Source organism: Talpa occidentalis, unplaced genomic scaffold (assembly GCF_014898055.3).
Source record: "Talpa occidentalis isolate TD23 unplaced genomic scaffold, MPIMG_talOcc4v2.1 talOcc4.11, whole genome shotgun sequence".
NCBI classification, from domain to species: domain Eukaryota; kingdom Metazoa; phylum Chordata; class Mammalia; order Eulipotyphla; family Talpidae; genus Talpa; species Talpa occidentalis.
Genome location: NW_023601104.1, coordinates 67,791,441 through 67,818,210, shown reverse-complemented (window position 1 = coordinate 67,818,210; position 26,770 = coordinate 67,791,441). Strand labels below are relative to the sequence as shown.

At 36.7% G+C, this 26,770-nt stretch overlaps 1 long non-coding RNA gene across 1 annotated transcript in view; it reads right to left on the bottom strand.

The window, feature by feature from the left end:
* Positions 1 to 26,770, bottom strand: part of LOC119239141 (uncharacterized) — an 85,659-nt gene that overhangs the window by 26,700 nt on the left and 32,189 nt on the right. The window contains exons 7-8 of the long non-coding RNA XR_008550125.1: positions 18,157 to 18,323; positions 15,566 to 15,717 (exon numbers count right to left, since the gene is read on the bottom strand). This is a non-coding gene — a long non-coding RNA (uncharacterized LOC119239141). The remainder of the gene's footprint in view (positions 1 to 15,565; positions 15,718 to 18,156; positions 18,324 to 26,770) is intronic.

Sequence of the window (26,770 nt, the reverse complement as noted above, 5' to 3'; positions counted from 1 at the left end):
TCTAACAAAGGCTAACATTAACTCTCAACAGGATCTGCTCGTATTCCACCTGCCTGCCAAACAAAACATAAAACCCGCTTTTAAAGAAGATAACATCATCCTGTGGCTCTACAGATTTTCACACACAATGGCCAGCATCCAATTAAAAATTAGGAAGTATGATTAAAAGTAGAATCAATTGGTTGGAATCTAAATGAAATGACAGACATTTAAAAACTCACAATGATTTCATATGACTTTAAAATAAGAATGGTTAGTATTTTAAGAGAATCTACAGAAAGATAGAGTGATTAAATCCTTTTTAAAAAGCATTAAACCAATGTTATAGAGATAGAAAACAACTTAGTGCGGTTACTGAAGTTAGGGATTGGGTAGTGGGGTAGGCGTGATTACATAGCGGTAGCATCAGGGAGAGTTTTGTTCTTTGTGGATAGAATAGCCTTGTATCTTGATTGTGGTGGTGATTACATAAATTATTATGTGCTTAGAAAAAATAACAGCTTTATTGAGATATAATTCACATACTATATAATTCACTTATCTAAAGATTACAATTCAATGTTTTTCTTAGTATATTCACAGTTGTGCAACAATTGGTTTTATGCTATTTTTGTCTGGTTTTGCTATCAGAGTTATGCAAGTCTTATAGAAAGCCCTGGGAACAAAATGCAAACTCCCTCCCTCTCTTCTTCCTTCTTTCCTCTCTCCTTTCTCCCTTCCTTCCTCTAACAACTATTATGTGTATCTACCTGGCCTAATAAATGATCCTGAGCTTGAAGCACTGTTGAGATTTTTATGCGAACAGATTTATCCCCATGGCAGGTTGCCTCTATTTTTCTTTTGAGATTTGGGCTTTTGTCTATTTCTTTAGCAATCAATTTCATTTCTTTTATGTCCTTTAGAAATTTTTCACAATTCAGATTTATCGATTGTTCTCATTTTTCAATAGTGTGACCTATTATTTTCCATTGTATGCTTTTAGTGTTGTTTTAATGGAATTTTAGGTGAGCAGGCAAGAAAAAAAGACCCCATTCCACTACTTTAAAGCATAGGGGCCCTAATGTGGTTGCATGCCAGTCTTTGATTACTATTTATAAATGACTATGGCATCTACCATTTCAATCAGCAATCTACAAACATCCCTCCTATAGATTCACTCAAGCATATGACCGTAATTAAATTTGTTCACACTCTGTCTTCATCTTATACCACCTATCAATAGTTGCTCCCTTTTTTAAAAAAGATTTATTTATTTATTTGTTTGTTTATTTATTTATTTATTTATTTATTTATTTATTTATTTATTTATTTATTTATACAAGCACTGGGTACAGTCAGAAGCGCGGGAGGGTGAGAGAATTCACCAGAGCCAGAGCGGGGAGCAGAATTCACTAGAGCCAGAGAGGGAAACAGAACAGGCAGACTGATGAAATACACTGCTGAGAGGAGCAGTGGGCATGGCAGGAGAGGTCTGAGTGCCATGTGGGACCCTCGTCAGCAGCTGGGATGGAACCAGCGCTGCAGAGGCTGTGGGCAGCTTCGCAGCCCAGCACTCAACTGCTGCGCCACCAGGGGAGGCCCAGTTGCTCCCTTCTTGACCTAATTTCTTCATATGATTTCCAAGACACCACACTCTAATTCTGAATTTTCTCCTATTTGGTCAGTTGTCCCTTCTTATTTGCCTTTGCAGGTTCTTCATGTTGAAGGGCTCTGTCCTCAGACCTTTTCACTTTATACTCATTTCCTTTGTGTTCTACCTGTCTCATGACCTTAAATACCACAGGTAAGTTGATGACCCCCCAAATTTGTATCTCTAGCTGAGGTCTTTCTCACAAATTTCAGGTTGTGATCTACTTGCTTTTTTTCAAATCTCCACTCAATATATAACAAACTACTCTGACTCATCTTTCAAAAAATGAACAGCTGATCCGTTCCCTTTCCAAAGGAGAACAGACCTTTCTCACTTCAGGTGATGGCAAGTCTATACTTTTAGAGGCTCAGGTAAGAAGGGAGCATCCCTCACAATGCTCTTTCTCTTTTGATCGAGGTAATGTCTCAGGAGTTAATGTCTCTGATGGCTACTTCCATCTGATTTCACTGAGCCACCATCCAGTCCCATGTGGAGTTTCTAAAGTTCTGCAATTTCTCCTAATAGATCTCCTTGCTTTGACTTCACTCACTAAATTCTCTTCTAGATACAGCAGCCAAAGTGACCCTTTTGGTATGTAAGCTATCTTCTCTGCTCAAAACCTTCCAGTGACAGGTTGCAAATTAAAGCTCTTTGATCCTACATCTGGTACTTTTCCCTATTTCCCCTATTCCTACCTCTTTTATTACTCTGCCTTAACTTGGCTCTAATCACATTACTTGATATTTCTAGAATATTCTAGATTCTACCTTATGGCTCTTTCCTTTGATATGATTGTTTCCTCTGCTTGGAATATTCTTTCTTCAAATACATGTTTGGCTAACTTTCTCATTGTCTTCAGGTCCTTACTCAGATCATATCAACTTAATGAGGCCTTACCTCACTTTTGACCCTCCCAATACTCCAGTTCCAGTTTATTTCCTCCTGCCAGAATCTGAATTCCAAAAAGGTGGAATTTTTTTCTCTGTTACTTTAATGGAAAAGTCATACATTTAATCAGTTCATACATTCTCCTTTTTGTTTTAACTTGTATGCATTGACTTTTCCTGTAAAAAATAAAATAGTTCCCTCAAGAAATGGAAATCTTTCTGTTAATTTGAATGTTAAGAGCTCTTTCATTTATGGCATCCACATTAAACACAGTAGGTAGGTAAGGTGCATTACTTCTTACTTTAATATAAATTTATTTTTTATTTAGAATGCCAATTGTTTAAATTTTTATCATACATGGAACTTTGTTTATATGGGGCATATCCCTTCAACCTTGCAAATTTAGAACTTGCTTTAATGGTTAAGGTGATGTTTCATCAATATAAAAAGTTTCCCCTTAATTTTGTATTTTTAGCTCATTTGTTTCTTCATAACAAATTCTACGTGCCTTTTCTCTTCATAGGGTGGTCTCAGCAAAGGCATTTCTATCTGGTCACATGCTACTGAGATTCATAGCAAACCCAGAGGCAGTCAGATTTTCCATGACTTCTTGTAGAACTGCTGTATCTATTTCTCTGAAATTCAGCTAGAATAGAACATAGCAAAAGAGTGTTGTTGTTTTGTTACAAAAAGTTACCATAGGTTTCTGCTAAACTTTACATAATTCTAAAATATTTTGTTATCTACTAAAACCATTAGAGTTTACAGAAAGAATAAGTATAATTTAAGATAGCTATTGCCATTTCCCAAGAGATTCCTGGGAAATACCACTGAAGATTGCCAGAGACCTCTGGCACTCCCACGGATTTTTCCCTTCTTATGGGAATATAAAAGGTTATTAAGTGATGACTGTTATTCTCAAGTTTGGAATGTTAGATCTACTTTCCCCTACTAAAAATAGGCTGTTATTCACATTTATGGAGAATATGATGCCTGCAAATTCCTGGCAAAATGATCATATTTGTTTAGAAACCATTCTTACTTGTTTACTATATTTCAATTGATTTTTGACAAGGGTGCCAAGATTATTCAATGAAGAAAGAACAATCTTACTAATAAATGGTGCTGGGTCAACTGATCTTCATACAAAAAAATTAATTTGGACTCCTACCTCACACCACATACAACAATTAACTCAAAATGGATCAAATATATAAATATGAGAACTAAAAATAAAACTCTCGGAAGAAAACATTTGAGGGCCTCCCTGGTGATGCAGGGGGTTGAGCACAGTGCTGTGGGGCCATCGGTGGCCTTTGTGGCACAAGTTTGATCCCCAGCTGGCTAGGGAGCATCCCACATGGTGCAGCAGACCTCTCCTGTCTCGCCAGCTATTACTTTCAGCAGTGTGTTTTGGTACATCTGCCTGTTCTGCTCCCCACTCTCTCTGGTGAATCTTCTCACCCCCTGAGACTCTGGCCTGTACCCCACTTCTTAAAAAAAAGAAAACATTTGAGTCATTCTTAGTGATCTTGGATTAAACACAGTTTTCTTAGATATGAAACGAAGCTTAAATAGCCAAAGAAAAATAAATAGAACTTGATCAAAACTTAAATCTTTTATTTATCAAAATGCATTATCAAATGAGAAAAGATACACCAAATAAAGGGTATAAGTATTAGTAAATGACATATCTGATCAGAGTCTAGCATCTAGTATATATTAAAAAATCCATGACAATTCAACAATGAAAAAGACCCAATTTTAAAATGAGCAAATTAATTTGTATAAATTTCTGCAAAATATATATAAAAGTAACCAATAAATATGTAAAGAGATGCTCAAATTCATTAATCATTTGGGAAATGCAAATAAAAAACCATGAGATACCATGTTTCACACAGTAGGGTAACTATAATAACAAAAATGAAAGGATAGTAATAAGTCTGAGCAAAGATATGAAGAAAATGGAACACTCTTCCCCTGCTGGTGTGACAATAAAATGGTATGGCTGCTATGAAAAATTATTTATAAGTTCCTCAAAAAGTTAAATATAGGGCCTCCCCTGGTGGTGCAGCAGTTGAGAGCTGGGTGCGAAGCTGCCCACAGCCTCTGCAGTGCCGGTTCGATCCCTGGCCACTGGTGAGGGTCCCACATGGCGCGACAGACCTCTCCTGCCACACCCGCTGCTCCCCTCAGCAGTGTATTTCATTGGTCTGCCTGTTCTGTTCCCTGCTCTGTCTCTGGTGAATCCTCTCACCCTCCTGTGCTTCTGACTGTACCCAGTGCTTGTATAAATAAATAAATAAATCTTTAAAAAAAAAACAAAACTCCAACATTCTCAAAAGAAAAAAAAAGTTAAACATAAAGTTAACATTGACCTAGCAGTTCCACCCCTTGGTTTATACTCAAAAGAAATGAAAACATTTGTCCAAAAAAAAACAACAAAACTAGTACATGAAAATGGTGTAGCAACATTATTCATAATAGCTACAAAAAAGAAACAGCACAAATGCCCATCAAGTAATGAATGTATAAAATAAATGTAGCTTACCCATACAATATTCATTCTATTGTATGATATTTCTGTCCAAGCCATACAGGTCACTGAATACACAACTGCATAAATTATAACTTGTGGTGAAATAATTTAAATGTCTTACTAGCCACAAAACATTACTCTCACTAAATTAGTGACAGAAAAATTCTCACTTCCCATAGAGTTCTTGATTTTTCAATGATTAATCATAATTATACAAAGCTTTTGATTGTTATAAATACATGTATGTGTATTTAACATATTCATTTTTATTGAACCATTGGAGAAGTCCCAAATTTGTTTTATCTAAATTTAGAAGAAATCTAGTCTTATATCATCATTCTGACCCACAGTACAAACGTTTCACCAGAAAGGAAGGCTTGTTTTGGGAAGAGGGTCCTAAAAGGAAAGATTAGCATTTTCTTGGCTAAATGTTTTGAGTGCAGTTGTGGAATTACATAGCTGCACATTTAGGGAATTTGCAAGGTCATCTTTGGAAGCTCTTAGTTTATTACAGAAAAATTTGAATGCCAAAATAAAATTATAATGATAATACATGAACTATAGTATATCTACTCTTCATAAATTAACTTTTAATGCAGAAATGGAGTGCAACATAGTTATGCTATTTAGAAGATAATTACAACGTTTTTAAAAGTAATGTATCCAAAATACATGATGAGATTGGACTATCTTTTAATGGGACACGAGCATAAAATTTTATGATGAAAGTCATCTTTGAAAGCTGTCTATACATCTCATTTGGAGATCCACATTTGAGGCTCATCACAAATGAGAGCTCAGGTCTCAAGCAAGGTAGTGCTGGACACAACTCAACCCTGCAAGACACTTCACAAATAGACTTTGAATTTAGTTGGCAATGATAATACTGTTCTGAGACTGCCTTGCCCCCTCCTGCCAATTCTCAGCTCAAGAAATATTGTTGTTTTCTATTGCATATTTTGAGTGTTTATGACTTATCAGGTGATGTAACTTGGCTCCTTGTGGAAATGACCTGGAGGGTTTTATTCGTCACAGAGATTTCTTTTGGTATCACACATGAATCTTGTTGAAGAGCCTGTGCAATAGTGCCCACTGCGTTGTGGATTTTAGTTCTGCCGTGCCATGACTGATCAAGTGACCTTGAGAAATTATCAACCACACTGAGCCTACATCTCATCTGTTAAACGGAGATAATAATGGTCCCTAACTCACAGAGTTAAGAAGAAATGAATTGTTGCAAGGAAAGCATTAGAGTTCTGCCAGCTTTCAGGAAATGTTAGCCACGGTTGCTATTTTTTCCCTAAAGTTACACTCAAACTTCCCAAACAACAGAGCTTTATGTGGAAGATACAAAAACTTTCACAAAAACTCTTTTAAAACTACTTTTTGATTTTTCAAATGTTTTAGATGTTTTCCTTAGTGCCTCAGGGTTGGAGTCACTAATTGCTCTCATGTTTAATAGTTGTCATGTGGTTCCAAACACAGCCTCCAGATGTCAGTATGAACTCAACTGATTGAGGCAGTTAACTCAGTCTCTCCAACTGGAAGGCTAACGCTCGTTTATCCTTATGCAGTAAATAGCAATGCAAAGACACAGTAATTATCTTTTGGTTTTAGAAAACTAATAAATAAAGCATCTTCTTTGACTTCAGAAGACATTTCATCATAAAACTAGTGATGAAAATATACAAGTGCATGTATCTTTATAGGAAATCTGGACCATTACAGGAAGCTGGACATCTTTAGCACAAGGAAAAATATGGAAAGAGTGTTGCATTTAACACTTGCCCTTAGAAGAAAATATTATTACATGATTGTGAAAGGTAGCCTCTGAGTCATTAACAATGACTCAAAGAGCCTACAGCTAACATTTGTACATTTTACAGCTGTCCAATACAAATTTAGGGTCATTTCCACTAGAAAGGTAAATTGGATAATCATTGTTCCATGTCTATGAAAATCACATAAAAGTAAATCATGCTATAAAATGGCCCAGATTTATTATGGGTGTTACTTCAAAAACTTCAAAAAGAAATTTGCTCATAGTAGACGCTGCTATTCATTTACTCATTCAACAAGTACTTATCGAGCACCTACTATGTTTCAAGCAAGTGTTAGGTGTTGGCATTACTGAAGTTGTGAACACATCAACAAAATCTCTGCTCATATGAGCCTTACAGTTTAAGGAAGAGCGAGATAATAAACACAAAAAATAAAGTTAAATAATACATTAGAAAATGATAAGTTTTATAGATCAAAAAAGGAAAGGACAGGAAACATTAAAATACAGCAGTTCACCTGGGCCACATTGAAAAGACACAGTAACCAAATACTTGAAGAATGGAGCAAGCTGCCTGTATATCTGAGGCAGCATCTCCAGACTAAGGCTCCTGCAAAGGCCAACTCTTCATGACAGCAAGAAGGCTTTGGGGCTGGTACAGAGTAGATGGGAGTTTTTCTTAAGATTTTTAAGAGTCATAACTATGGTAGAGTTATGTTTTAATAGAATCTCTCTGGTTGCTCTGTTAACAATAGACAAAAAATGTGGAATGGGCTGAAACCATTTAGGAAGCTTCTTTATTACCTTAACTTAGACACTGTGGTTGTTTGGAGGAGGAGTTAAATGGAGCATCTATATATTCAAAGATCTCTGATGCTTCTGGTGCCTGGAAAGTGTAGTAGGTTAAAAATAGAGCTGTTTTGAATTAAAGGCAATTCTCAAAGCCAAACAATCAACCAACAAACAAGTCTTTATTATACATTTATGCTAATGGATTGCTTCTTGGGAGCAGATTATAGTTGAAAGAAGAGTCAGGAAAAAGTCAATATGGATAAAGAGATTTTTATGGGAGACAAAATGCAAGGTTTCTTCTGACCCTAGCAAAAATATTTCGGACCAGGTTTTACTAACAAAACAAAGAATTTTCTATTTTCTCAGAATCCTAGCTTTTTAATACCACACTTATCTCAGAAATTCCAATTCAGTGCTTTAAAATATAGAATTTTAAAAAATCTTAGGTTTGCAGAAAAATGAAGCAGAAAACACTGAGAATTTCCACATATCTCCTCTTTTTCTCCTTCCCAAAGTAGTTTCCTCTATTATTAACATCTTGCATCAACATAGTATACTTTTGTGCAAGTGACAAGACAATATTGATATGTTATCAACAAGATTCCTCAGTTTACATTACATTCACTCTATATTGTAGAGTTCTGTGAGTTTCACAGTGTATAACACAATGCATTCACCATTACAGCATTCTCCAGCACCATTCCAATGCTCTGAAAATCCCTTATGTCTACGATTCCTCTCTCCCTCCCTTGCTCTGAAACCCTTGCAATTACTGATCCTGTCTCTGCAATTATGCCTTTTCCAGAATGTCATATAATTGAAATCTTACAGTATGTATGTAATCGCTTTAGATTGAATTCTTTTGCTTAGTGACATACATTTCAAGTTCCTCTATGTCTTTTCACGGTTTGATAGTTTATTGCTGACTAATATTCCACATAAGGATATATGAGTTTCTTTACTGTTCACTGAATTTAGTGATGAAGCTGCAAATCAACATCTGATAAAGCTGCAGGTTTTTGTGTAGACATACAATTTCAGCTTATTTGGGTAAATGTGAAAAAACACATGTTGGATAATATAGTAAGATGAAGTTTACTTTTGCAAGAAACTGCCAATCTGTCTTTCTAGTTTGCTGTATCATTTTTCATTTATAAATGAAAGTTTCTATTGCTCTACAACTTTAGTAGTATTTGATGTTTTCAGTGTTTTGGATTTTAACCACTCTAATAGGTATAAAGTTATATCTAACTATTGTTCTAATTTGCCATTCCTTAATGATATTTAATGTCGAACATCTTTGCCATAGCTTATTTGCCATCTGTAGATATTCTTAGCTATGTTGACATCTTTTGCCTATTTTTGAAATGTTGAGTTTTAAGAATTCTTTGTATATTTTGGATACAAGTGCTTTATTGGATCTAAGTTTTACAAATATTTTCTGCCAGTCTACAGCTTGGTGTTTTCATTCTCTTAACATTGTCTTTACCAGAACAGAAGTTATTAATTTTAATGAAGTCCAACTTATCAATATTTTCTTTCAGGAATTGTGGAGTTGGGTGTGTAAAAACTCATCACCATACCCAAGACCACCTATATTTTTCCCTTTGTTACTATCTAAAAATTGCATAACTTTGCATTTTAGATTTAGGTCTATGATCTATATTTTAAGTTTTTTTTGTGAAAGTTATATGTTCTATTTCTGGGGTCATTATTTTGCATGTGGATGTCCCATTGTTTTAGCACCATTTATTGAAAAGATTATTCTTTTGTTACTGAATTGCTTTTGTGCATTACTCAAAGGTCAGTGCACTGTATTTTGGTGTGGGTCTATCTCCAGGCTCTCTATTCTGTTCCATTGATCTATTTCCCATTGTTATTTTTTATTTTCCAGTGTGACACTATCTTGATTACCATAGTTTTATAGTAAATCTTGAAGTTGGGTAAAGTTAGTCTTCTGACTTTGTTCTTTATTATTAAGTTGGTTGTTCTAAGTCTTTTGCCTTTCCATATAAACTCAGATAGATATTCCATATAGAATCAGATTGATGATTTCCATAAAATAGCTTGTGGAGATTTTGACTGAGATTGGATTACATTTATAGATAAAATGGGGGAAGAATTGACATCTTAAAAAATCTAATCTTCCTATCCATGAACATGGAGTATTTCTCCATTTATTTAGACTTACTTTTATTTCTTTGATCACAGTTTTGCAGTGATCCCATATGTCACTCTTCTATTTACTTTGTAAGATTTATACCTAAATTTTTAATTTTCTTTTTTTCAAAATTATTTATTTATTTATTTATACAAGCACTGGGTACAGTCAGAAGCACAGGAGGGTGAGAGAATTCACCAGAGCCAGAACGGGGAACAGAACAGGCAGCTGACGAAGTACACTGTTGAGGGGAGCAGCGGATGTGACAGGAGAGGGCTGCGTGCCATGTGGGACCCTCACTGGCGGCCAGAGATCAAAACCGCACTGCAGAGGCTGTGGGCAGCTTCACAGCCCAGCGCTCAAATGCTACACCACCAGGGGAGGCCCTAAATTTTTAATTTTCAATTCAGTTTTTAAGAGACTGTATACTTTCTCAATAATGTAATTTTTACTAAATCTCAACTGATTGATACTTTTCCAAATTTTGGATTAAAACAGAACAGAAATATTGCCTTTAAAATCTAAAAAATAAGAAGTATTTGTGATATTCAGAGTTTTCGTTGGCCTTCAGTGAAAGCTTTGCACTGTCAGGCTTTCTATTCACAGCTCTACAGTCCAATGTAGTAGGACATAGTGTGTTTCTGTTTTAAGCTCTGAGTGTATTGGGCATGAAACATTCATCCTGCTTCACTAGTAGGTGGGTGGATGGATTGCAATAGTGGCTTGTCACATTGCTAATAAAATGGAGTGGCCCATAAAGCTTCACAATTTACAGGGCTCACACCTTTTCTTTAGGTAAAGGAGAGTGTGACTGAAGAGCAGTCACATACCTGCTTGATTTTCTTGTTCCATGAAGGGTCTGGGTGTCCCTCCCTTAATCCATGTATATAGAAATATTTCACCTAGCCCAGCACTACTGTCTTTGTATGTGGAACTGCTCAACTCTAAATATCATTAGACTTCCTGCTTGCCAGACTTCATGATTGTGGTGACTAATGACAACTTTCTTAAAATTAGATACATCTGTTTCTAGTAAGACATTTCTGTAAGCGAGACTACAAAGTGTCCATGCAAAATGCTTACAGTGCCACTGGTACCTGATGCTGTCCCAGTTTGTGACTGGGGTCCTGGTGACTTGGGTCCTGGCCTGCTTTTGGAATTTCCCTCATTGTGTATTTCAGGAAAGAAAATTGAGCTATTCTCTGCACTCTACATTCACCCTATGCCAAAGAATGTATTGATACCATCTTAGAATAGTAAAATTTTAGCTATATTGCATATTACCAGGATTATATAATAGTCTTTTTTTTTTTTTTTTTTTTAAATATTAAATTTTATTTTTATATTCCCCCATACAATTGCAAACGCCCCATTCTGACCCCAATCCTTCCCCTCCCGCCCCCCACCCCCCAAAAAGTGTCTCTGGTTCATAGTTTTTTGTTGATTTTGATTTTCACTTTCTTATATTCATTTTCCTGGTCCCTTATTTAAGTTTTCTAGATTCCTGTTATGAGTGAGACCATCCGGTATTTATCTTTTTCTTTTTGGCTTATTTCGCTGAGCATGATCCCTTCCAGTGCCATCCATGTTGCTGCAAATTGCATGTGTTTATCTTTTTTGAATGCTGAGTAATATTCCATGGTATATATGTACCACATCTTCTTGATCCAGTCATCTATTTTTGGGCATTTGGGTTGTTTCCAAAGCTTAGCTATTGTAAACAGTGCTGCTATAAACATAGGAGTGCAGGTGCTCTTTGGAATTGATGTTTCTGTGTCTTAATTAGGAAAATAAACATTTTTGGAGGGTTAGCATCAAAATGCTCTCAGTCTAAAGTATTTAATGGTGCAATAAAATGATGTTTGGGATTTTTTCCCCAAAATACTCTAGGGAAAATGTGTGGGTGTAGGAAAGAGTGGGAGATAAAACATGATAGAGAAAATGGTGATAAATATTGAAGCTGCTGATGGGTATAGGAGGGAATCATTACTTTATTTACTTTGTTTAAGTATTTCCATTCTAAAAGAGTTTTTAAAGGAAGAAAAGATGGGCTTTTTGAAAAGTAGCAGAAACTTTCAAAGTAACAATGGTTAATGGTTGTTAGTGTGTAAAAATTTCCTTATCTTTTTGCCAGAAAAGATGTGTGCCTTTGGGAAGAATTTGGGAAAAGGCATGGGTGATTTTAAGCATGGTTTCAAAAAGAAAATTGAAAAAGAATCTGGGCTCCAACAAATGGAGGTTTAATTTTGCCAGTGACTAAAAGAGTTGAAGGTAAAAATGTCATCACTCTCAAGAATAATAATAAAAATCATAATGATAATAATAGAGTTCAGAATGAATGACCTCTTTTATACATTGTTGGCAAAAAGGTATCTTAGTGTAACTCAAAAAAGAAAGATAGAGGTCAGATTTAATGATTACTATGTATCAATTGCAGTGAGAAACATTTTCTATATTATTTCACACCAATTTATGAGACATGGTTGTTTTCATTAGTTTAGATGAACAAACAGTGGCCCGGAGAGGCCAGCCTCTGTAAGTAGTGAAGCCATATTTGGAAGCAAGATCATTCAAAGTCTGAATTAACATTATATTCTGCCATAAAGTCTTTGTCTTAAAGTCTAAAATGTGAACCTTGGAAGTGAGCTGGAAGTGCTGTGAAAACCTGAACTTAACTGAAAATTAGAATAGCTTCATTTACTTAACTGGGATAAAGAGTACCCAGTTCACTGAGAAAATATCCTAACAAAAGAAAAGCAACAATTAAAGATAGGTTGGAACAGATTTTGTTTTACAAAATCAAAAGGAAACATTTTAGGACAGTGACTAATATTGAGCAAAGATATGTGATATTGTAATTCACCAAAGGGATGAAAGCAAAATGAAAAATCCCATAGTCCAAAAACAAGCATGGTTTGAGTTAGCTACACTGGGTTTTAAGTAAGTTCAAGGTTTTGGGCATAGGAGACATTGAATATTTGACTAACAGAAACCAGGAAACAGAAATGGTCTCCTAACAATTATTTAAAGTTGATTTTTTTTCTCACTTTTCCACTATGGTTCTCCTGGTCCTGCTGCTTTCTAATAATGTCCAATACTGTTCACAGGTGGAAGTATAATTTCATTTCCACAAGAACCATTTCCTGTGTAGGAAACAAGGCAACTTCTAGCATATGGGGATCGCCAGGACAAGGCTTTGCCTTCCAAGGCCAGAGGAGTCATATTCAGACACTAGCTACAGACTTAAATTTTTAGTAACTCCCAGATCATGTGCTTAGCAGGGGGAAGTCTGGGCCATTGGGATATTTAGAAATGGAAGTGTCAAACTATTATGTATACATAGGTATGGAAGAAGTAATATTTGTTGTGTACAATCCCTAACCTAGTTGACCTCCCTAACCTTGTTACCACTTCCTAACTTCTACCCTTCCAAGTGAAGGATGCATGTTGTTGAAAACAGGGGAAAAAGGCCTTCGAGGGAGTCCTTCATGTTGGGCCCCCACCCAGACTTAATACCTATTGCAGTTTCAATTTTTCCAAAAGTGTCATCCTGAACTAATCAATCTGGAGTTTCCTAACCACCACCAGGGAGGTCATCTGCGCCTATAACCTCCCTGCCTTCCTCTGAGGGAAGGTGAATTTGCCTGAAATAATCCTTCCTTCTGATAATAACCTCTTTCTGTCTGTAACTATCCTTATTATGTAACCAACATTTGCTTTTAATATCTGGAGGAGATGCTGCCCAATTCATGAATCATTTAATAAAGTCAATTGGATCTCTCAATTTGTCAATTTTTTTTAAACAATACCCATTGAAAAAAAATTCCTAGAGAAATTTTACCCACTCCCCCTGAAGACTTGAATGACACCCTTGCCTAATATATTAGGATTATTCAGTGAGCTAGGCCCGGCATTTAGAACTTTATGTGCTAAGAACTAGGAAATAGAAAGACGACCACCTGAAATCTCAGCTTAGAGCTTGATAACTTATTAACATCACATATCTAACTTGTTCTATGATGAAGCCATTACAATCTGAGATCTGCAATAACCTGAAACAGGACATTTTCCACTTAATGTCTTAGTCTATTCTATCCTAACGGAGGATGCAGGGAAAACTTGAAATTGTAAAGGACCCCTGGGAAATCTCCACTGGTGCTCTCATGCAAGGAGAAAGAGGGTGCCTCCCACAGAACAAGTGGAGGTGTATTCCCTTTTCCTGACTTTTTCACTTTCCATTAAATTAGATACATTTTCCATGCTACCAAATACTATTTAAGGTAATCGCTTTTAAGGATGCATAATATTCCACTCAGTAGATAGATAAGAATTCATTCTCTTATTCCTGGTTATTTAGGTAGTTGTCAATTTTTCTGATATACAAATAAATCTGTAATACAAATCATCATATAATTTGTATAACTTTATTTATCGTTAGGATATATTCCCTGTTTCCAAATAGGGGAACTATCTATTTGGCAGTTGGTATATAAATATATTGAATTTTTTTTTAATACAGAAAGTAAAAGTAAATTCCACAGCACCACACACATAAGTTGTGACTTAGCACTACTGACATTTGGGCCAGATAACTTTGTTATATGGGACTTTCCTGTGCACTGTAGGATATTTAGCAGTATCTCTGGCATCTACTCATTAGATACCAATATCTCTCCCCAGTTGTGACAACTAAAAATGTCTATAGACTTTGCCATCATCCCCCAAGGGGCAAAATAACTTCCAGGGTTGAGAACCACTGCTTAAGGAATAGGCTTTAGCTGAAAATTTAGCTTGAGAGAAGGCACAGGTCCTTCAGTCCTTGTATCTTACGCCCTCACAAGAGTGCTAGGGCCAGGTATTGGTAAACAGGAAATAATTTTATCCTACCCACCATTGCTCTCCATTCTGAGATGTTGAATTAAAGATAGACAACAAGACTGTAGACAATAAAACCCTAACCCACAACCTTTGTAGCAGTCAATCTAGGAAGTCAAACAACAATATCACAGCATCTGCAGCCAGCTGCCCAGAGTGGTCAGGTCCTGATCAATGACTGTGAACTTCCCTAATTTTCACCTCCGCTTCCAACTCAGGACTGATAAAAGTAAGCCAAACGAGTTCCTCCAAAGCAATTATATTACATGCCCTGTTTCCAATTAACTCGCCTTCAGCTACCCCATGCCAACAACAACCATCCCATGCCAACAGCCTAAAGTTGTACCTATTTTTTTTTTTACTATGGAGCTTTTCCATTTTCTTTGCTTGCCTTTGAGTCTCTGCCAAATGCAAGTAATGGTGGTTGATTCTATTGCTATAGCAAGACCCTAGTAAACAACATTCACTTGTTTTCAGTTGTGTGGTTTTCATTTACTTCTACAATTTTTATGGGTCAGGTAAAAGATGGACTTTTAGTAGAAACAAGCAAGAGTGTTGAGCTCCCAGGCATTCTGGCTTTAGATATAGTGGTTTAGGGAGTTGTCTGGGAAAGACAGCTGCCCAGCATGAGAGATGTCGGGGCCTGCGGAAAGTTGCAGCCCTTCCTGGGTGTGGGGTGAGTCATACAGGAGGGAAGCTCTGGCAGATGGGGAGATCCCTAAATCTCTGCCATCTTAATATCCAAGCCACTTGGGATGAATTCCTATGGTGCCTATTGGACAACTTGCTTGTTGCACTAGAGTTGCATTCTTGTCATAAAGAGGTGGGCTGGGGAATAGGGCCCATTAAACATCCTGAAGTCAAAAGATAGAAGTTACTTGTCCACCCCCATCTTACCTGTATATGCAGCTAAAAGCAAAGACAGAGAAGCCTGCAGTGCTCTTCCTTGCTCCCTCTTACTCCTGGCTCTGGAGATAGGCTTCAGCAAATAGACCTCCCATTGGCATTCAGCTCAGATTGAATGCATGTGTCTCCATCCATTTGGGCTGCTAAAACAAAACACCACAGACTGGGTGCCTTATAAACAACAGAAATTTATTTGTCACAGTTCTAGAGGCTGAAAGTCCAAGACCAGGCATAGTTAGGTGTGGGCCCTCTTCCTGGTTCATAGCCTGTGTCTTCTCATTCTGTTCTCACATGGTGGAAGGGGGCGGGGAGCTCTGAGGTATGTCTGTGAAGTCACTAATTCTAAAGGAAGCATCCACCAAAGGCCTCACATATTAACACCATATTTGGGGCTAGGATTTCAACATATGAATTTGGGGGGTGGGCACACAAACATTCAGATTATAGCACAATGATATTAAAGGTCATCAGTGAGGTTCAAGCAAGGCCAGGCACCATGGTTGTGCACAAGCCAAAGGAAGAATAGGCTCAATGCAGGCTAAAAACAAACAAACAGAAACCCAGTAACGCTCTCTTGAGCTCTAGAATTAAGAAAGCCAGATAATGTTTGAGATGTCTACTGTTTCTTTCAACACCAGTGATTCCCTTGGGGCAGGAGAGGGGACCTGGATCCCAATATTAGCTTCTTTTTAGTCAAAGGAATCCAGGTCCCACTAGAGAGACTTTCTGAACCCTGTACTGGAACCAGTCTCTGGGGCAGCACAGGGATGGTATGGGGTGCTATTTCCTTTACGCAAATTTAGCAATTTCCAACCATTTTCAGATTTTGAGTCGAGGACTTGGATTCTCTAGACTCTAGTGTCTGGATGAACAGCCTCGGTCTGAATGGGGTTATTGACTGACTGCCCCTTCCCCAGGGCCTCTTGACCAATGTCTTTTGGGTGCTTTCTATCCCTCTTTGTTGATGTCTGGATGCTTTCCAAATGTTTTCTATTCCTGGCTCTTCTGTCCTTCAGCAATTCTTGTAAATCTAGTCCTGATAGCTGCATTAGGATTTTTATGTCTCTGATCCACTAAGGCATTGTTAGGTGCTCAGGAAAATGTTGGCCCGTGGCCAGAAACTCATCATCTCTTAGCTGTGTTCTAAGCAGAAGCTTTCTGTAAGCAGATACATTTTTCTATAGTTAGCTTACTTTTCATTGAGTTTTAGAGAAGACATGTTCCTTCTCAAGCACCTAGTTCAAGAATGGGATGGGCAAGTCTGCACCTTTTTGGTGTTATTTTAGCAAGGAACCCTGAAATAAGGCCACATTGTAACTGCCTCACCCTTTCAGCTTTACTCAGCTTCATGGATGCCACACTTCTTTATATAAATAATTACAGACTGTAGTTATTTCTCAACTGTGTTGGAATCAGCTTCAAAGGGAGTGAAATTCTCTCTTCCTAAAAGACTAATTTTGTTATCTTTTTGAGCTTTCCCCTCAAATTCTTAGTAAGTAGGTACCTAAACAATTGAAGCTATCCGTGGTGCTCTGCGTGAGGCCAGATCTTTTTCTGGGGTGTCATCCTATATCTAAAATAGGCTTTTAGATAAATTATACTTTACCTGGAGAGACCTTGCCAACTACCTAGTGGCAGGTCAATACATTCCATCACAGACATCACAGAAAATGTAGCAATTTATTTACATAGAAATACATGACCTGAATTTTGACTTGATTGGCCATCTTCTTTTCTCTGTTGTGCAGCTGTCAACAATTACTGAATACTTTATACTCCATTAAAGTATCACACATCTCCAACTTTGACCATGGAATCCATGTGCCAGTTAAAGAAATAAGACAACAGGCTGATTGCTATGGGATGTGTTTATATTCTTATTTTTCTTTCATTCAGAAGCAGTGGTCTATTAGAAAGGCAATAGTCTATGGATCTGGGGACTTCAGTTGCACAGTTGGGGTATTGGTGTGATGTCATGCGTGCTCTGAAACCAAAGCCTATTGTAGTTCTTTCCCCGATAGACTAAAGACTAGGACCTAAGGGATGATGGTGACATTTTTCAAAATCATGTGGAAGGACACACTCACAAAATTTTTGCCTCTTGTCCTCATGATCCTGTGTTGGAATACAAGGATAGATTCTTCCTTTAGAAATCACCTTCTTCCTGTAACTGCTGCATTCCTTCCTTTACTTTCACCATCCGAGAGGCCAATTCAGGCTTTTCCATTTTGCTCAGCACCTGTGATGGCCTTTCCATGCTTCTAAGAGCCCCCCTGGTGGTGCATCTGTTCTATGCAATGGGCCTTGCTAGGGTGTGGTGATTAGTTGATGTGTAAATTTGACTGAACAACCGGGTGCCCAGATAGTTCGTCAAACCTTATTCTGGGTGTGTTTGTGAGGGTTTTCCTTGAATCTGTAGACTAAATCCAATAAATTGTGTTCCCCAATGTGAGTGGGCTTTATCCAATTCATTGAAGGCCTGAGTAGAAGGAAAAGATTGAGTAATTGAAAATTCATTCTCTCTGCCTGCCTCACTTCAAACTTGGATATCAATCAGTCTCTGCTGCCTCTGACTTACTTACATTAGGACTTACTACACCACTGGATGTTCTGGTTCTTAGGATTGAGATTATAACATTGGCTCTCCTGGGACTCCAGTTTGCTGATTTTTGGTCATGAGACTTTGCAGCCTCTATCATCACATGATGTAATTCCTTGCGATAAATCTCTTGTACTGTTGAAAGATAAGCTGAAAAATATTAAAAATATTTAAAGTTTGAGCAAAAATCAGTTTGAATCAGACTTTGGTTTTGGTTTGCCTCTGTAGGTTTACAAGGCATGAGAACCACCCCAGTCTAATGCCTTACTTGCAAAAAGATTGCATATAAAGATTGGTCTTATTCAACTAGAAAAATACAGGATTAAAAACCATGTCATAGGTAGGTACCCTGACCAGTTTTACATTCTGTATACCGTGATCAAGTATCCTCCAAATCTAAACCCAGGCACAGGTCAAGTCTTTCAATTCTTTGTTGGATGGCATCTTTCTTCCCTAAGCAGTTTCAGTATGTTCTTTGAAGTTTATGCAGGATTTAACTCTAGTTGTTGACCCGGCAGCCAGAAGAGGAGATAGGGCTTATTTCTAAGGGGAACACTACTGCCTTGTTGGAGAGAGATTTCTGCATTTTCCAGCACAGCACAAGAGCATATTCTTACCAGGGAAATGTGAGTCACCTTTGTAAGCCCAGGGAGTGCAGGGGTGAAGGAAACAGGGTCAACATCCTTAGGAATATCCATCTAGATTTCTCCATTCCATGTTTCAAGGGTCTCCACAAGGGCCTTAGTCCTACTTTGAACTGAGTACTCAAAGGTCTCTAGAGCACTATGAGTCCAAGAACTAGGTTCCCATCCTGTTGTTCATCTCTGACTGTCCACTATAACGGAGCTATAGAGAGGTTTTCTGGTTCTCACATTTATCCATTAACCGTACATATACACACACACACACACATGCACCCACACACACACTTCTCTATCAACTCTACTTCATCTCCATCTTCATCTCTATCTCCATATCTATATACCTATTAATATATAGAAAGAATTTATACTTTAGATTTTAAAAAGAGATCACACAAAAAATATTTTATCATGTCAAAGGCTAAATTTCCTAATCTTCTAAAGAGAGATTGCTAAAATGTATGAATTATACCTTCTGAAACTAACACATCTTTGAAGCCATATTGGGGTAAAAATACTTTTTCTGATAGAGTTAAAAACACATAAAATTCTAAGAAACACTGGATTGATCATTAGAAAGAACGTGTACAAGAAAAAGATTCCAATGAATGTAGCTCCACAGTTGTGCACATGTGTATCCAGTCTTTATTGAAATGTATGGTGGCGGGGGGAATGGAAGTAGAGCTTTCAGAATAAGTTTCTACTGTATACAAATGCCAGTAAGAGTATGAGCATGGGATGAGACTGATGTGAGGAAACATGACAAACTTGAGATATGCATTATATTTTAAAATTATTTTTCTTTTTTTTTATTATTTGGGTGCTAAGGATGTTCTCTTTTTTTGGTATGCAAATGAAGACTTTATTTAAATTTTTTTATAATAAATTTTATTTTTATATTCCCCATTCAATTGCAACCCCCTTATTTTGACCCCAATCCCTCCCCTCCTGCCCCCTACCCCCCATGGAGTGTCTCTGGTTCATAGTTGTTTGTTGATTTTGATTTTCACTTTCTTATAGTTATTCATTTTCCTGGTCCCTTATTTAAGTTTTCTAGATTCCTACTATGAGTGAGACCATCCGGTATTTTTCTTTTTCTTTCTGGCTTATTTCGCTGAGTAAAATTATATTTCTTAATGACAATACAAAATTTAAAAAAAATTTTAAGTGTGAAACCAACATAAAAGAAATGGAGAAACACCTAGCTGTTTTTTTTTTTTTTTTCTCCTTACTGTTCTGGCATTTTTGAAAGGACTTTGTGGAAATTCTTTGCAGTTTGGATTGAAGAAACCTACTAAATGCATTGACACCCATTGTCTGAATTCCTTTTTCTTCTCCAACTTTTATTTCAACTGTGTCCTTATTTAGCTTTGATTTCATTTCTTGAAAAAAGTTAACCATGAAATTAAATAGGAGAGCAATCCAAGCAAGGCCATGGACATTCCAAATTAATAAAACTGAGTAAGTAAAGTTCTGATTGTCTTGCACAGGATTTGAAACTAAAGACAGGGAGCAAATAAAGGGCAAACAACCAGATGGTGACTTTTTCCCATAACATTTTCTTTCCATTCATTAATATGGAAAAAAAAACCTCCTTTGAGAATCTGATCCTGAAAACAAATACAAGTTAAAATAAGGCATAGCTAAAATTATATTGCTCTCAAGGAGAGAATATAATTTAAATTACAAATACTCAGATTTTATGCATTTTTAAAGTTTATCTAAAAGCTGAAAATTCTCTTCCCTCTTTTCTCTTGAATACTGCATAAAGTATAATATTTTGGAAAAAGTGAACTTATTTATCATTGCTACTGTTAGGAAACTGAGGGAAGGAAAAGATAAATATATAACACAAGATCACTTACAGTGTGATTCAGGTTTTGTTAACAAAAATGCAGTACACGTCATTGTGTTACTTATCTGTATTTCTAAGTTTAAAAATATGTAAACTCCTTGCTCTTGCCTTTAAAAATCTTGGGAGAACTCTTTGAAGGATGAAAAGAAACTTGTAATTCAATCACCCTAATACTGCAAACAGTATAATTTTTACATTCCCTTCAGGTCTTATAATTTATCTTTCATGATTGCAATCTACATGTACGAGGACATGTAGCTAAAAGAGCATGGACTTGGAAGCGAAGAGGTGATCAGAGACAAATTAATATAATAAACACCAATTTATCAGAAGAATACAATTTAACTGTACTTACTGGAGCATGAAATAACAGAAAATATTTTAAAATGGCAGGCATTAAATTATTCAGTATTTGGCTGTAATTTCATTCATTAACCAGCAGAGCTTTATGAAACATAATTAACAGGGAATAAACCAAATAAGTACAATTGGAAGACTACACTCATCTTTGGTTTAAACTGATACTTGGTTAACTGGTGCAGCTTCTTCCAAACACATATGTACACACACATAAGCCCCCTGTCAAATATACGTTAGTCTGAAATCCCAACCTATTACCATAACCTGAGTGTACATTTTACTAATTAAAAAGCATGTATGAGGAATTTCTGCATCAGTGAAGGAAAACACAAGAGATTGTCATACCCACATCAACAAGGAGAAAAAAACTGGAAAGCTACAAAATCAAAGTTTAACTTTTCTAAAAATCAGAGCATTGAAGACCTGAGAAAAAATCCTAAATGAACACAATTTTCAAAAGTGAAGACCTTCCTAGAGAGAATCCATGTTTATTCATGGCTGCTTGCTTTCCTGCAGAGTGATACCTACCATGAGAGAGGTTGCCTGCTGAAGCCTGGGGTATGGCAGATGTGAACGTACCTGCTAGCAACACATCAGGCCTTCACTGGAGAGCAAAGAGTAGAACGTAGGTAACCACATCATTGCAGCCAGGGAAAGATCTCCCAGGCCTGTCTAAAATCTCACTGGCACTCAACTTGCAGTTTGTCCTTACTGAAAGTGTGTCTTCATTTAGCCCTCAAAAAATTCTAAGTCAGTGATGTGCTGACTCTAAAACTTCAACAAAACCCAAACTAGGTCATCTAAAGGGTTAATAGTTTCACCCTGCCCCACATCACCATCTGCCTATATGTGACCTGGAAGGAGTATTCTTATTACTGAAAATAAACTTTATCCTTTGCAGTTTCCATTGTTCTTTTACGTATAGAAAATAAAAATATTGAGAAAAAGAAAAATGTGACCCTTGGTTGAATGAAACTGAAATCCATTTTCTTAGAGACAGACTGTGTATTAGTATGGTCACAAAGACATTTAAAAAAAATTGAAAAATATGATAAAGGACATGTGGGTAACTTGTAAAAGCAGTTGGAAAAAATTTCAGAAGAGATGGAAACTAACAAGAAGAAAATGGAAATGGTAGAAATGAAAATACAGAATTGGAAGTAAAGAAATCATTTCCTGGGCTCAGTCTGAACAGAGCAGAGGAAACACAAGCGCAACAAAGAACAGAATCTCCAGGTGAACATCTTCATGACCTTGGACTCATTGTGGAGTTCTTAGATATAGTATGAAAAGCATGATCCATCAATAGGATGTGATGTTAAATCTAATTAAGATGAAAAATTGCTGTCTGTAAAAATATTGATAAAAAAACTAAAAGACAAGTGATAGGCTAGAAGAAAATATTTTCAATTAATAGGTTTTACAAAGGACATAGCTATATTATATAACAAGTTCTTAAAACTCAGCAAGAAAATAAACAAAATGTTTGAAATTTCAAAAGAGAAGTATGCAGATTTCAAATAAGCACATGAAGATAGTCAACATTATTCACTAAGGAAATGCAAATTCAAAATCGCTATGAGATACCTTACTAATCTATTAAAATGGTTAAAGTTGGGCCTCCCCGGTGGCGCAGCAGTTGAGCGCTGGGTTGAGAAGCTGCCCGCAGCCTCCATGGTGCCGGTTCGATTCCCGGCTGCTCCCAGGCCACCACCACCTGGCGAGGGTCCCACATGGCCGCAGACCTCTCCTGCCGCCCGCTGCTCCCCTCAGCAGTGTACTTCGGTCCCTCTGCCTGCTCTGCTCCCCGCTCTGGCTCTGGTGAATTCTCTCACCCTCCTGCGCTTCTGACTGTACCCAGTGCATGTATAAACAAACAAACAAACAAATAAATAAATAAACATGCCTCTATTAAAAAAATAATAATAATAAAATGGTTAAAGTTAAAAAAAAGGTGCCATGCCAAGGTTGTACAATAACTGGAATTTTCCTATATTGCTAATAGGAATATAAGTTTTACAGCCACTTAGAAAGCAGTTTGGCAATTTTTTATAAATTTAAAGGTACATTTATCATATGACCTGACAATTTTACTCTAGGCTATTCAAGATAAATAGAAACTTATGTTCATTATAAAAGCCTACATATAAATATTTATAGCAGTGTTATTCATAATTACCCCAAATTGGAAACAATCCAAATGTTCCTCATCTATGTGTGGAATAAACAAATGGTACATTCCATACCTTGGAAACTACTCATCAAAAAATTTTATTGATACATGGAATAATAAAGGATAATTCTCAAAACCAGACTAAAATCTCTACATACTGTATGACTCCATTTAAATGACAATATGAGGATAGTTTCAGAGGTCAGTGGGAAATGTGGGTGGGTGGGAAAGGCCATGGGGTGGCAGAGGTGTGGAGGGCTGTGATGCAACTGTCTTCTTTGTAGAAGGGATTACATGATTTTTAGGTTTTTCAAAAGTTGTTGAATTCTAAATGGAAAAAAGTGCATTTTATTGTTTGCAAATACAAAAAAAAAAAAAAAGAAATACCTAAAAATAAACCCAATATTTCAAAAAGGAACTATGTGAATGGCCAAAAGCACATAAAAAGTGTTCAACCTAAATGCCCATCCACTCCATAATGACTTACATTTTCATGCTCATGTTAGAAAAAATTCAAAAACATAAATGATACCAAATATTGGCACATTTGTGGAACAATTTGGACCTTCACACATTGTTAATAAAAGTATAAAATGATATACCCTTTTGAGGAACATTTTAAGCTTCATTTTATAAAATTAATGTAGAACAATCTATGGCCCAACAATTTTACCCTGGTCTATAGTTACTTGTTGATTTTGATTTTTACTTTATTGCAATTAGTCTTTTTCCTGGTCCCTTATTTAGGTTTTCTAGATTCCTGCTATGAGTGAGACCATTAGGTAATTTTCTTTTTCTTTCTGGCTTATTTTGCTGACCATGATCCCTTCCAGCTCCATCCATGTTGCTGCAAATTGTGTGCATTTATCTTTTCTGATTGCTGAGTAATATTCCATTGTGTATATGTACCACATCTTCTTGATCTGTTCATCTATTTTTGGGCATTTGGGTTGTTTCCATAGCTTAGCTATTGTAAATAGTGCTGCAATAAACATAGGGGTGCAGATGCCCTTTTGAATTAATGTCTCTGTGTCCTTTGGGTAAATACCTAGGAGTGGAGCTGCTGGATCATATGGAAGTTCTATCTTTAGTAGGTTAAGAAATCTCCACACAGCTTTCCATAGTGGTTGGACCAGTTTGCACTCCCACCAGCAGTGCAGGAGAGTTCCTTTTTCCCCACATCCTCGCCAACATTTGTTGTTGCTAGTTTTTTTTTTTTTTTAGATATTTAAATTTTTTATTTTGTGCTTCTCTCTTTTGTTTTGTAAAATTATTATGGTATAGACCAGTGATTTTTCTAGAAAATACTGTACAAATAAATGGTTGCCTTAGTGTTGAGCAGAGCCTGTATGCTGCTAGTTTTTTTAATATGTGCCATTCTCACTGGTGTAAGATGGTATCTCATTATAGTTTTGATTTGCATTTCCATGATGACAAGTGATGTTGAACATTTCTTCATATGCCTGTTGGCCATCTGCATGGTATTGGAACCAGAACAGACACACGGACCAATGGAACTGAATAGAATATCCAGAAATAAACCCACAGATTTATGGTCAACTAATCTTTGACAAAGGAGCAAAGAATATGCACTGGAGCAAAGAAAGTTTGTTCAACAAATGGTGCTGGGAAAACTGGGTCGCTACAAGCAAAAGAATGAAGCTTGACTACTACCTAACACCATGCACAAAAAACAACTCAAAATGGATTAAAGAACTAGACATAAGACCTGAAACTGTAAAATATATAGAAAGAAATACAGGTGAAACATTACATGACATGCACCTCAAAGACATCTTTACAGACACATCACCCAAAGCAGTGATAGCGAAGGCAAAGATAAACAGCTGGGACTACATCAAATTAAAGAGCTTCTGCACAGCAAAAGAGACAATAACCAAAACAAAGAGAAACCCCACCGACTGGGAGAAAATTTTTGCACACAACACTAATGATAAAGGACTGATCACAAAAATCTACAAAGAGCTGATGAGATTCAAAACAAACAAACAACAGAGAAAATAATCCAGTCAAAAAATGGGCAGAAGCGCTAAAAAGAAACTTTTTCAAAGAGGAAATACAATTCTACTCTTTTTTAAGTTTATTTATTTATATATATTTTACATCCTTGTTCATTTTTGTACAATGTTTGCTTTCTCCCCTCAGGTGTAGTCCCCATAAAATTCCTGCCACCAAATTACCCTTCCCTGTGCACCATCACCATAGTCCCTTGTGTTCTTTCCTCCCATGTTTTGATCCCTCCCTCTCCTCCTCCTCTGCAGAATGTTTTTGATTTATAGTTGCTGTTAATTTTGGTTTTTTATTTATTGTTATTTTTTTCTGATCCCTTATTTGGTTCCCCTATATTCCTCCTATAAGTGAAACCATACAATATTTTTCTTTTTCCTTCTGGCATACTGAGCATAAACCCTTCTAGCTCTATCATTAAAGAGAAGCAAAGCGTCACAAAACTTTTTGTGGAAATTCACAAGACCTTCATAGCCACCTTATTTATAATGACCCAACTATGTAAATGATCCAAATATCTATTGATAGGAGAATGGATTTAAAAAATTGTGGCATATTCATGCAATATAATACAACACAGCTTTTCAAAAACCTTAAGATACTGATGCAATACATGAGCGAATCTCAAAAAATGTCAAGCAAAAGAAGAGGAACACAAAAGAATACATACATTATACTTCTATTCATTTGAAATTCAAAACATGCCAACTGAATGTGCTGAGAGAAATCAGAAAGTGGTTACCACTTGAATGAGAGAGAATTGTTATACCCCGATTATATCTCAATTTTAAAAGGGAAAAACATTTCAGGAAATTTTAGTTAGTGGAACATTCAAAATAAATGCATTTGAGTTTGACACATTTTGCAAGAAGGTCTTCATTGATCTGCTGGGGTTGGATACTGCATTGGGGAGGTTTTAAACACCAACATTTGGGGGTGAATTCTCCAACAGCCATACCACTAACCTAAGGCTGCCAATGTCACCAAAGATCAGATGTTTCCTCTAGCGAAATCATTTCAAAGTAATCCTCTACTAGATCGATTGCTTTGCAATTTAGAACTAATGATATATTGGCTGAAAAGGGACATTTTGAGACTGTCCTAATGATCTTACCATCACTGCATAGTTCTGACTGGAGAATTGCAGGTGGCTAGTTACACACAGTCACCTTCCTATTATGAATTTCTCCAATCACTGTGCCCAACACATTCAACACTGATTCATAATCATTTGTCACCCAACCTGCTACACTTTTCTGTGATCTTATTCAGCTCAGAATTCCTGTTCATTCAGTTACCCACTGACACCTTTCCTGGGCATGCTGTGATGCCCATCCTGTGGTCAGGGGACCTCTTTCTGTTTTCCTTTCAAACTACTTCTTGTCCTTCAAACTCATGCTCAGTCAATGGCAGTTTCTGTGCCTAGTCCCACTCTGCTTGCTGAAGTCCTGCTCAGTCTTCCAGATTGGGATACATGACATCTGCAATACCCTCTGTGGTCCTCTCTAATCAGAAATAAGATTCTCTGTTGCTACCTCTA